This window comes from Dipteris shenzhenensis, chromosome 24 (assembly GCF_047967505.1).
Source record: "Dipteris shenzhenensis isolate YYH24624 ecotype China chromosome 24, Dip_SZ_1.0, whole genome shotgun sequence".
In the NCBI taxonomy this organism is placed as follows: domain Eukaryota; kingdom Viridiplantae; phylum Streptophyta; class Polypodiopsida; order Gleicheniales; family Dipteridaceae; genus Dipteris; species Dipteris shenzhenensis.
The window spans coordinates 44,823,844-44,834,061 of record NC_141619.1 but is presented as its reverse complement, the minus strand read 5'-3'; the positions used below and the strand labels follow the sequence as shown (position 1 = coordinate 44,834,061).

Here is a 10,218-nt window from a genome sequence, read left to right as displayed (position 1 = left end):
ACCATTTTGATTAAAATACACCTGCAAACTATTGCATACATACTGGTGCCACTTTCCATCCACTAGTGATAAGTGCACATCCAACTAGTCAACTCTCACTACCGTATGATATACAGCCTCCTCTGCAGCCAATAGAAAACACAATGTCAATTAAGTACTTGCAATGCCATCTACGGACATAATATTGGAGGCACCTTTGTTCCCTTACCATCTCCCCTCTCTGATACCGTGTCATCAGATCTGTTGTCCCCCTCATTTTCGTGACTACCCCTTCCTTTAATAACAATACCAAATTGCAACACCTTGGACGCTCTCCCATCATTCCTTCTCTTGGTACGTAGCTCCTTGGTAGTGGAACCAATGTCCCTTGTCCTCTTTCCTAGCGCTTTCCTCCACATGACAAATTCTAAACAATGCATAAAAACGATGTTGATTCCAATCCATTCCTTGAAATATGAATGACACACTCAAGCAATGAACCGAGAGGAACACTTATTTACCTTTGCGTAGCTCCTTCTCTGATTCGGGAGCCTTGTTGAGAGAATAATTCAACTACCAGGGGCATCTCTACATCTCCCACTTTAACAACCCACCAAACGCTGCGACCATGTGTTAGGAAACATGCATAGTGGCCCCATTCGTTATCAACCAATCATGGCACTCCACTGGCATTTAGAGCAAGCTCTCCCACTAGCTTGAAAAACCACCTGCAAGCTATTCACATAACTATTAATCCATCATCATATACTATTATGTGACTTTCTGTATGGACTAGGGCATCACTTGTACACTAGGCGCCGCACAGACATAGCCATTTGCGGCTGCTTCTCCACAACTAGTGAGCTCTTCATATCGCCTGGTATGTTATTGATAGGCATTTTATGAGAGAATGTTCCGGCATGATTTCAAATATTTAATTGCACAAAAGATTTCCTAAAACCAAAATTTCTCACCTACTGACTCCAGAAACGTATTCTGGAAGTGAATTTGAAGGCATGCTCTAAAATACTTCACTGCATCGCCAGGGAACTGAATGCCTAGACCATCAAAATGGCACATTCATCTGTCCTATCATCTCGCATGCCTTCTCAATCATTTGAGACCAATATGTCTCCCTTGCAATGTACCTCCTCCACTCCTTATTGTCACGTGGCATGCCTAGCTCCATCTGCACGTTTGTATCTCCTGCAAGCTCTCAAGACCTCTTTTTTCCTGCCATTGGAAAATCCATTAATCAAACCCGTCTTCCAACAACTTGAAGCATACAATACAGAAATAAACAAAAAAGATGGAAGAGAAACCTCTCTATAGATATTTTCGGTGCACCAGGCATGGTAAGCTTGTCCTCCATTACGATCTTTCCTTTCTCCTCCCAGTTTATGGAGAACAAGACCCAAAAAAATCCCTCACCATTCGTTGACTAGCAATCGCCTGCAAACGATATCCTCTACTCCTCACCTTCTCCTCTGCCTTCTCCAACGCCTTGCCTTGTACCTTCTCACACTCCTCCAGTGACAAGTTCGAAGCATCCATTTCGTCCATCTCTTCCTGGTACTTCTTTTACGAAAAAAAGAACAACTTTTTCGACATAACATAATCTAGAAATCATTACCAAGTAATCAACCAACATCTTTAAGGCACTCACCCTAAAAACAAACTATCCAAGTACGGACATGGGCAAGTTATACCATGCCTTTAAGAGCCCATCCTCTCCTTCAACAACATACTCTCAACCAATCTTTTGTCCTCCGCTGCAAAATAGCGCATGAGTGTCTCTTTGTTTGCAGTGCTGAATTTTTGCATCATAAATATATCATGTGCGATAGTGTGCGGGACATGTACACGTGCAAGCCTACACATGGACATGCAATTGGTTAAACGACCATTTTAAGACACCAAAAAACTAGAAAGTCAAAGCATAGCAGTAGCTGATTCATCATATTTGAATACACTGTAAAGCAAGTTCATTCTTAATATTTAAAAGGAGGAAAAAAACACATGCTATAAATAAAATTTACATACACTAAATGCAAAAGAACGTACTTGTGTTTATCCTCCCTAACCATGCCTTGAGTCGATGGTTTCCATTTCAAACTAGAAATTTCTTTCTCTTTAGGTTGACCCAATCTGGTCTCGTATCCAATACATTCTCAAATTCATGGTTTACCAATTCCCACGTAGGGCCTGCTCGCTGTCGATCCTCATCTGTCCAAGTGAGCTCCGGCTCGCTTGGACGCCCGAGTGACACCAAGAAGTCACCCCTGCTATCAATGTACCCCTGCTAGTCAAATATCTCTGCCAAGACACCTACGTTGTCTCCCATCATCCTGATGGCCTCGTTTACGACGAGCCTGCACAAGGGTATTAGAGGCACCTCCATATCTTTCTTGACAACAAGTGTGTCCATGACCTCCTGTAACAAGTGCACCTTAATGCGCTTTCCATATCCGTTACTTAGCTCTCTAGGAAGGCGGATATCTCCTGCCTCTTTACCTTCAAGCAAATGTCGAATTTTAGAAAATCATTCAATTATCAACCTCAATACCCAATAGCATCACATGATCAATACGATATCATAAATAATTTTTTATCATTCTGAATAATTTCATAACCGCTACTCTCTGCTAGTCCCTTCATTTTTTCAGATGCCTTACTTATTTCTGATGCAGGAGGATTGGGCACATCTTCCTCAGTGATCCTCTCCAAGGAAGATATTTGAGATGCAGGCACTGCTCCAGAGGTGATCTCTGGACCTTCTGACATTGTAGTCTCCGGCGAGATCGCAAGGAATAGCGGGATCCAAGTCCACTGCTGGACTCCATCTGCAACACATTAATTAGGAGTTCTTATACGAAGACATACCAAAAGCTCGTTCTCTTGGGATCAATTAGGCAAAACAATATAATCTACTGGTTCACTTGGCATCAATCTAACTTGGCATCAATTACATGTTTTGTTATTGTATTTACTTTATGTAATTGCTATTTCTAAAGATAAACTAGAAAGCGCCACCAAGATACTTTATTACTTATCCATGGCACTTTTTTAAGGCAAGGACAAATCTGTTCTATATTTCTACAACCCAGATAAGGCTGAACAATGTATTCAATCAAACCCAGACCTCTGTGGTATGTTAAGGGGTTATGGAACTGGTATTGAGATCTCTCAAGGTCAGATTAAGTTTACCGACTCCATACTTCATTGTGTGGCAGTCCTGAACAATGATTGGGCCCAGCATCTACCGTACTATCTGATGATAGTAGTACATGTTTCTAAGTCTCGAGAGAGTCTGCACGTCTAACTCTTAAAAAGCTTAGACTTAGCCTTCACACAACGCTCTCTATTCTATCACTCCTTTATTAATTATCTTTCAGCTCTTTTCTAATCTTCTCCCCCACTTCTTCCATTCAGTATTCCACTTCCTCTCTTATGATTCAGATCAAAGCTAGATGAGTTAAAGCTTGATTAGCAACTTGTTATCCCTGATAGCATTGCCAAAAAACTGTTACTGCAGTCGAGGGCTCCCATGCTTGTGTCATTTATACAGTAATTTAGAGAACTCCATTCATGAGCACTCGTATGTTGAAGGAATGACTTTCTCCATGTGCTCTTTCTTTTTTACCAGGGGGCGGGATCACAGAGCATACAACCTTCTCTAATTACAGTGGTATGCCTGCAGTCACGGCATTATGCAGGCATCTTCAATGCCAGGCGATGCCCTTTACTTCTTTATAGAAGGTTGGCCTCATGCATTGCCGAATCGATGAGTGGAGCACAATTGGACTTTCTTCACGTGTTACCAAAGTCATTCACGGGTACAAGATGACCAAAGTCCATTAAACATCCCACGAATAACTTAAATAGAAGATATAAATATCAACCAAATTGTTTGCCGACATTTGAGTAGCTTCTTCTGTACTTGAACCAAACTTGTTATCTTGTATATAAAATAAAATGCGTATTCAGCAATACCAAAACCGGATAAGAACCATCGAACCGCCGTGAGATCCCCCAGCACATGCTCCTTCATCCTTGCTCTCTGACAATCGCATCTTTCTCATCAGTTCTTACAATGCCACTCCATACAACCTTTCCTCAGTTTGTCAAATTACGGACAACGACCCCCAATTCCACCGGTTTAGAAGCAACAGTATACAAGAATTAGCCATACGTAGGTTGCTAGTTGTTCAGTCCAGGCACACACTATGCAAAACGAGCTCTCTGCTGCTGCAAAGATTTTTCATTCTTTTCAACTAACGCTCCCATACGCAGGTAGTTGCTCAGTCGAGGCAAATACTACGCAAAATGCGAGCTCTCTGCTGCAAAGAATTTTCAGTCTTTTCAACTAACACACTACGTATTGTTAACAGCTCACAATAATCTCTCTCCCTCTCTAACTGTCATGCACACACCCTCCTTTTCTTGTGGTTTCCCTCCTTTTCAATTGGATGTTGAAATTGGGGCGTTAACAACTCATGCAAGCTACGTCCATTTGGCCCTTCCAAGACAGATTTTCGCCTAGCGCATAGGGCTTCTCGAGTTTCCGCATGCCATCTTTTGCCATTTCGCTGTGGCAGTATAAATTAGCGCCCAGCGCAAATGGCTTGTTGAGCCACCACAAGGCCATCTTGGGCCATTTGGCTCTGCCAAGGGCAATTTGAGCCCAGCGCAAACGCTGGATGCAAGAGAAAAACGTTCGGGAAGAGGGGGGAACCAGGCGAGGGGAGGAAAGAGAAGCCTACGTACCAGGTGGCGTGGGGAGCCGAGCATGGGGAGTCAAGTAGAAGGAGCCGAGCGTGGGAAGCTGCGCACAGAGGGAGGAGCCACGAGGGAGAAGGGAGGAGTCTTTTGTTGGGGGAGAGGCAGAGACAGAGGAGGGGGAGGCACGGAGGGCTCTGCGGGAGAGGAAGGAGGACGAAGCAACGGCTGCAATAAGCGACGGAGGTGAGGTTGTTGGAGGAGCACAAAGCAGAGGTTAGTGGAGAGCACAAAGCGATGGCGAGGGAGCTGGAGGAGCACAAAACGAGAACCAACACGAAGAAAATGATGAAGATGAAGAAGATTAAAGGAGAAGAGCACCTTAGTTTAGAATGGTTGTTCCTATGTCCATTCCCTCCTCCCAGTATGGATTTTGTGGCTTATTATTATTGGATAAAAGACTTTTGTGGCTTATTATTATTGGATAAAGACTGATAGGATACCCCATAAAAAGCAACCAAAACAACTCGTGACCCATTGCAACAACGACTCGTAACCACAGTCCATTCTTTCCTTGGTATTTATCAATGGCCATTCTTTCTCTCTTTCTCAAAACCCAGAGTCCTAGCTCCCTACAAATTGAACATCCTCCTCCTCCTTGGGTTACTTGAAACATCTCTCCTTCCCTCCCTATGTACCCTCATATGCTTCAACATCCCCATCAGAGCTCACACTATCCCTTCCTTTGCCCTTTCCCGTCTCTTTCAAACGCCACATTCTTGAATAACGAACACTTCTTTCTTTCTCTCTCTGTCTCTGTGCCCCTTTTGACCTTTTTCCTCGAGGCCCCCCTTCTCCCGTGCCAGCCCTTTCACCTTTCCATGGTTGCTCTCAGCCCTGCATGTGCCTCCTAAGCCCTGCATGTGCCTCTGTTTCAATGGATGAGGAATTTTTCAATGGTGTGTGCATGAGGAATTTTTTATAAAGTGTCCCTTCAATAGTCACTTCAACAACCACTTTTTCAACATTCTCCTGCACATTCCTCGTTGCACTACCCCCCTCTCCCTTGGTACTTGGCCCTTCTCTTTTGTTCCATGCCTTTCTCTTTTGCTCCCTTCCCAACACAGTTCCTTGCCTCCCCTCCCACGCCCTCGCTTATACCTCCTCTTGGAGTACTCTTCTCTTCTTGTCCCTACCCACCCTCTGCAAACTTCTGTGTAGAAAACTTATACAATGGCCATAGCAACCATTGCATTTAATGCTCAATGCCTATTGCAAGATGTAGAAATCCCATTGAAGGAGGGAAAGTGTGTTGTGAACAAAAGTTTCATGGTTAATAAGCTTCCTACAGGCCTCATATTTGATGGAATCAGTGTTGTGATTGCTGATACTATTTATGGCCAAACTCTGGTCCCTATGGTGGAGCACACCGACATGGAAGGAGGTGTATGGGTTCAACTGAAAAACTCAGTAAATGAGCAGTAAGACTAAAACCCCCATCACACATTTGACTGGTCAACCATTATCATTAGAAATCAGTCAAAAATCTTCAACCATCAAATTGAAAATTTGGAGCCCAAGATTTGCACAGCTTGTAGTTTCAAGGGGCTTTCAATGCAAAATAAAAGCTTACATATCAACTTGAATCCTACTCAGAGGAATTGTTCGTCATGTCGCCACAGAGAAGCCCTTCAATATTGACTGTGTTTTTTATGATTCCGGCTGATTTTGTGGACCATTTGTCATCAAATTTCAGCAGAAGATTTGTCATAATATCGCCCACCCATGGCTGGAAGGGATTAACAAATAGTCGCGACATTGGGCAGAATTGCGTGAAATTTCATCGAATGAAGAAACTGTCGGCAGGGGCGCTAGTGGGATCAATTTTGAAAAAGCTCTAGGTTGAAGTTTCGTCCTATCAAGGGGATACTTGAGCTCAAAGGGTTCTGGCAATGGTGGACTATACTCAAAGAACAAGCTCTCACAAATTTGGGGGAGAAGAGGAGAAGAAATGGAGATGATGAAGAAGCTTGAAAAAGTCTAAGAATTCATACTAGGGAGCATCTAATGCTAGGCTAGGCTAGATCTAGAACCTAAAGCTCTGATATCAAATGAAGAGGTGAGTGGGATAGAAGAGGTGCATCATGGCAAGGAGTGAGAACACATGAGATATAGAAATGAGTGTTCTATTGATTGTAAGAGAGGTGACTCTCTCTTATAGAAATGCGGGGAGGGTGGCCCAGATCATAGGCACCTTCCCTACATCAGTGGCAATCAGCCCCTATATCATAGGAACTAGCTAAATCAAAGGAACCTCCCATGTGGGGGCCTTTGTACTTACATCATCACTTAGGTCATAGTCTAGACACCTCATAGCACTAGATGTGCTTCTACTACACACACACACACATATGTGACTCCCGTAGATGCACACATGCACCTTAGAGCAAGCCCTTGATCATATTTATCCCAACAAATCACACTACTGGAACAAGGAAAATACAAATGGATGTGACACGAAGACTAATAGAGGAAATGGTAATGAATTCTAAAAGGCCTCTGGATTTGGCGATGTTGAGTTGTACAACATTTTGGAAGAATTGGAGCCTCTAGCAAGAACGCACAGGTATCTCAAAATCCTTTCTCGTTTTCTTTCTTGGTGTTTGGAAGTTTTCGATGATAAATGGGTTTTTTGCCTTTATTTTAACCAGGCTGAAAGACATTGTTGGGAAGGCAAAAAGGACAACTTTACCTGGCAATGGAGGGCTAGACAGTATCTTGGAGCTGAAACGAAAATGCATGTATGACTTCTTTCATTGTAGCAGATTTCTGAAATAGGGGTTTGAGGAGGAAAGATGTTTTGTGTTCCAAATGTCCACCAAGGGTCCAACTTCAGGGGTTGACATCGTTAATTGCATGAATTGCGATGGTTCCGGTGATCTGAAGACAAGCTGGGTGATGTTTAATCACACATAGAGAGTGGTCCATCCATAGCAACCCTACAACTGAGAGTGAGAGAGGGCAAGACACGCAAGCCTTCAAAGGTGGTACATGTCATTAGGGAGGAGATAGTTGGATCCCCTCTATACAATGAGAGAACACACCTTGAAGGTGATCGGGAGACTATCGAAAAGAGAAGAAAACCAGCAAAGGTAAGTGGACCTGAGGAGGGTACTAGCCACAAGCCAGAATATGATCATGTCAACCAACCTAGGCAAAGTAGAGGATGGCCTCGGAGGATTTTGACAAGCAATGAACATGAAAGAACAAAAACCAGCTCAGAAGGTCAACAAGTTCATGTTGAACAAGATGGGAAAAGGGTGGTGGAGCGAAAGGTGGCAGACACATTTTGGGCAATTCGAAGGACTAATGTAGGAAGTTGGGTAAAGTGTTTAGGGTGGACAGTTGAAAGAAGAAAGTGCAATGAGATTATCTCAAAACATAGCCTGGTAGTACCAACACCATGTTTCTTTGCTACAAGGAAACATCCTTATGGTTGGCCAGTATCTCAAATGGTGTGGTTCTGCAATACAACATGCACACATGCATGGAATGTTGACTCCAACATTAGTCCAGTACCAGATACCATCCCAAATGTGTGGCCTGTGCAAGAACGTACATCCCTTACACAAGAAGAGGTTGATAGTCTCACAGCTGCAGGATTCAAGTTGGAGAATGTAGGCTCTAATGGCAATGAAGAAAGGAATGAATGTGTTCGTTCAAGAAGACACATGGAGAAGATTTAGGTGTGTCACCACCCCGTGCATACTATAGGTCAAAAGTGTCAAGCATGGCAAAAGATTCATCTTGCAATGATCCCTGATGCACGTGTCATAGAGAGGAAGGTGGTGAAGCTTAGTGAGCATGAAGATTTTGTGATAGAAAGCAACAGCAGCAAATCAGTTGGTTCTTCCCAATATGAAGTGCCAATAAAGGAGAGACCAAGTTGCACATGTCCAGACTTTGAAGAAAGGGCAGGAGCTGGAAAGTCATACTTGGCTTGTAAGCATATTTATTTTGTGTTTATGCGAGCCTTTAGCCTTGGTCCAGAGCAGCATAGGTTTACCCATCAGCTTGTGTTGAAGATGCAAGAAGTGAGGCTTGCCCTCACAAGAGAGAGACCTTCTTTGTAGAAGTCCATGACCATGCCACCGTGTTGGTAGTTTTTATTTATTTTTTATTTTTTTGGTTTATGTAGGCTTCAAAGCCTCTTCTATTTAGTTATGTGGATTGCATTTCAACATATTATTTATGGATTGCATTTAGTTACAGATCAAAAGTGAATGATTGGATGGTATTATATGACTTGATAAACTCAAGCGAATTTTTGTTTGTTTTCATGAATATTTTGTCAATATGGATGCAGTGCTCAATACAACCTACAGACAAATGTGAAAAACATTAATTAAATGAGTCCATGATAGAGACATGAACCAAATGGAGTGGAAATGGATAGAAGTAGAGTTATATATGTGTAAATAAACGCTTGAGGTTGAGTTTTAGCCATATGTTGTGTACAATTTCATTGTTTCTTAGGGGAAGTTTTTCATAAATCGTGTCTTTAAATGATAAAATTGAACCCTATACTTTGAGTTCTAATACAAAAAGAGAACTTAGGCTACTCTATTCTGCTCACCTAAACTGCACCGCTCACCTAGGTCTGCTTGCCTAAACTATGACCGCTCGCCTAAATTTCTTATTCATGATGGAGGGGCCCTCCTCTTCTAAATTCAAATTTTCAAAATTTTGAATTCCCTCCCTCCTCCGCCTCCTTTCCTCCTCCTCTATGCCTTCATGCCCCTCCATGCCATGCGAATTCCTCCTTCCTCTGACTCCCTCCTCCTAATCCCTACTACTTCTCCCTCTTTAGTCTATCACTTGCTCCTCCTCCTCCTCCCTCTTGTTAGTGCCTGCTCCTCCTCCGTCATTCTCATGCCTGCTCATGCTTACTATCTCCTACTTTGGCCTCTTCCCACCTTCTCATTTGTGCTACTCCTCTCCTTCTCGCTCCTTTGCATTCCTACCTTATCTTCTATCAGGTCCTCCCAAGATCTCTCTGCACTCCACCACATGCGGTTTGGGATTTAGAAAAACTTCTAAGAATGTGCTACACTATCTTCCTATTAACATCCATAGAGTACAACTACCAAATGCAGGGTAATCAGTGATTAGAGGTGATCATGCCACATGATCTACCTCAACGAACAAGCTTAGGGAGTTTGATCCCCAAATACCCACAGACCAAGGATTCCAGGCACAGGTTGTATGCTCCAGCTAACACTAAGACCAAAGATTGTAGGCAACGTGCACATTTCAGGTCCACATCCACAGAATTAGCTACGCTAATAAAAATAGCCATGAAAGGAGTACAACTCAAACTCAGGGAGTTTGATCCCCAAATATCCTGAGGGAAAAAATTGCAAGCAACGTGCAGGGTTAGTGTTGAGTGTCTCGCGGAAGTTAAGCCTCGCCACTACAGGTTTTGAGCTGTGTTCATGTGGTTTGAGCCCCAAATTGTTT

The 10,218-nt window shown here is 43.0% G+C and overlaps 1 long non-coding RNA gene across 3 annotated transcripts; it reads right to left on the bottom strand.

Annotated features, from left to right (window-relative positions):
- Nucleotides 1-1,903, bottom strand: LOC147886655 (uncharacterized). Of its 3 annotated transcripts, none has more exons than XR_015543319.1 (5): nucleotides 1,302-1,897; nucleotides 954-1,212; nucleotides 501-714; nucleotides 209-406; nucleotides 1-122 (listed from the first exon to the last, which is right to left on the bottom strand). It is a non-coding gene; the product is annotated as an uncharacterized LOC147886655 (long non-coding RNA). The 3 variants fall into 3 exon arrangements; XR_015543318.1 differs by having other exon boundaries at nucleotides 501-707; nucleotides 1,302-1,895; XR_015543317.1 differs by having other exon boundaries at nucleotides 501-1,212; nucleotides 1,302-1,903.
- Nucleotides 1,904-10,218: the final 8,315 nt, after the last annotated feature.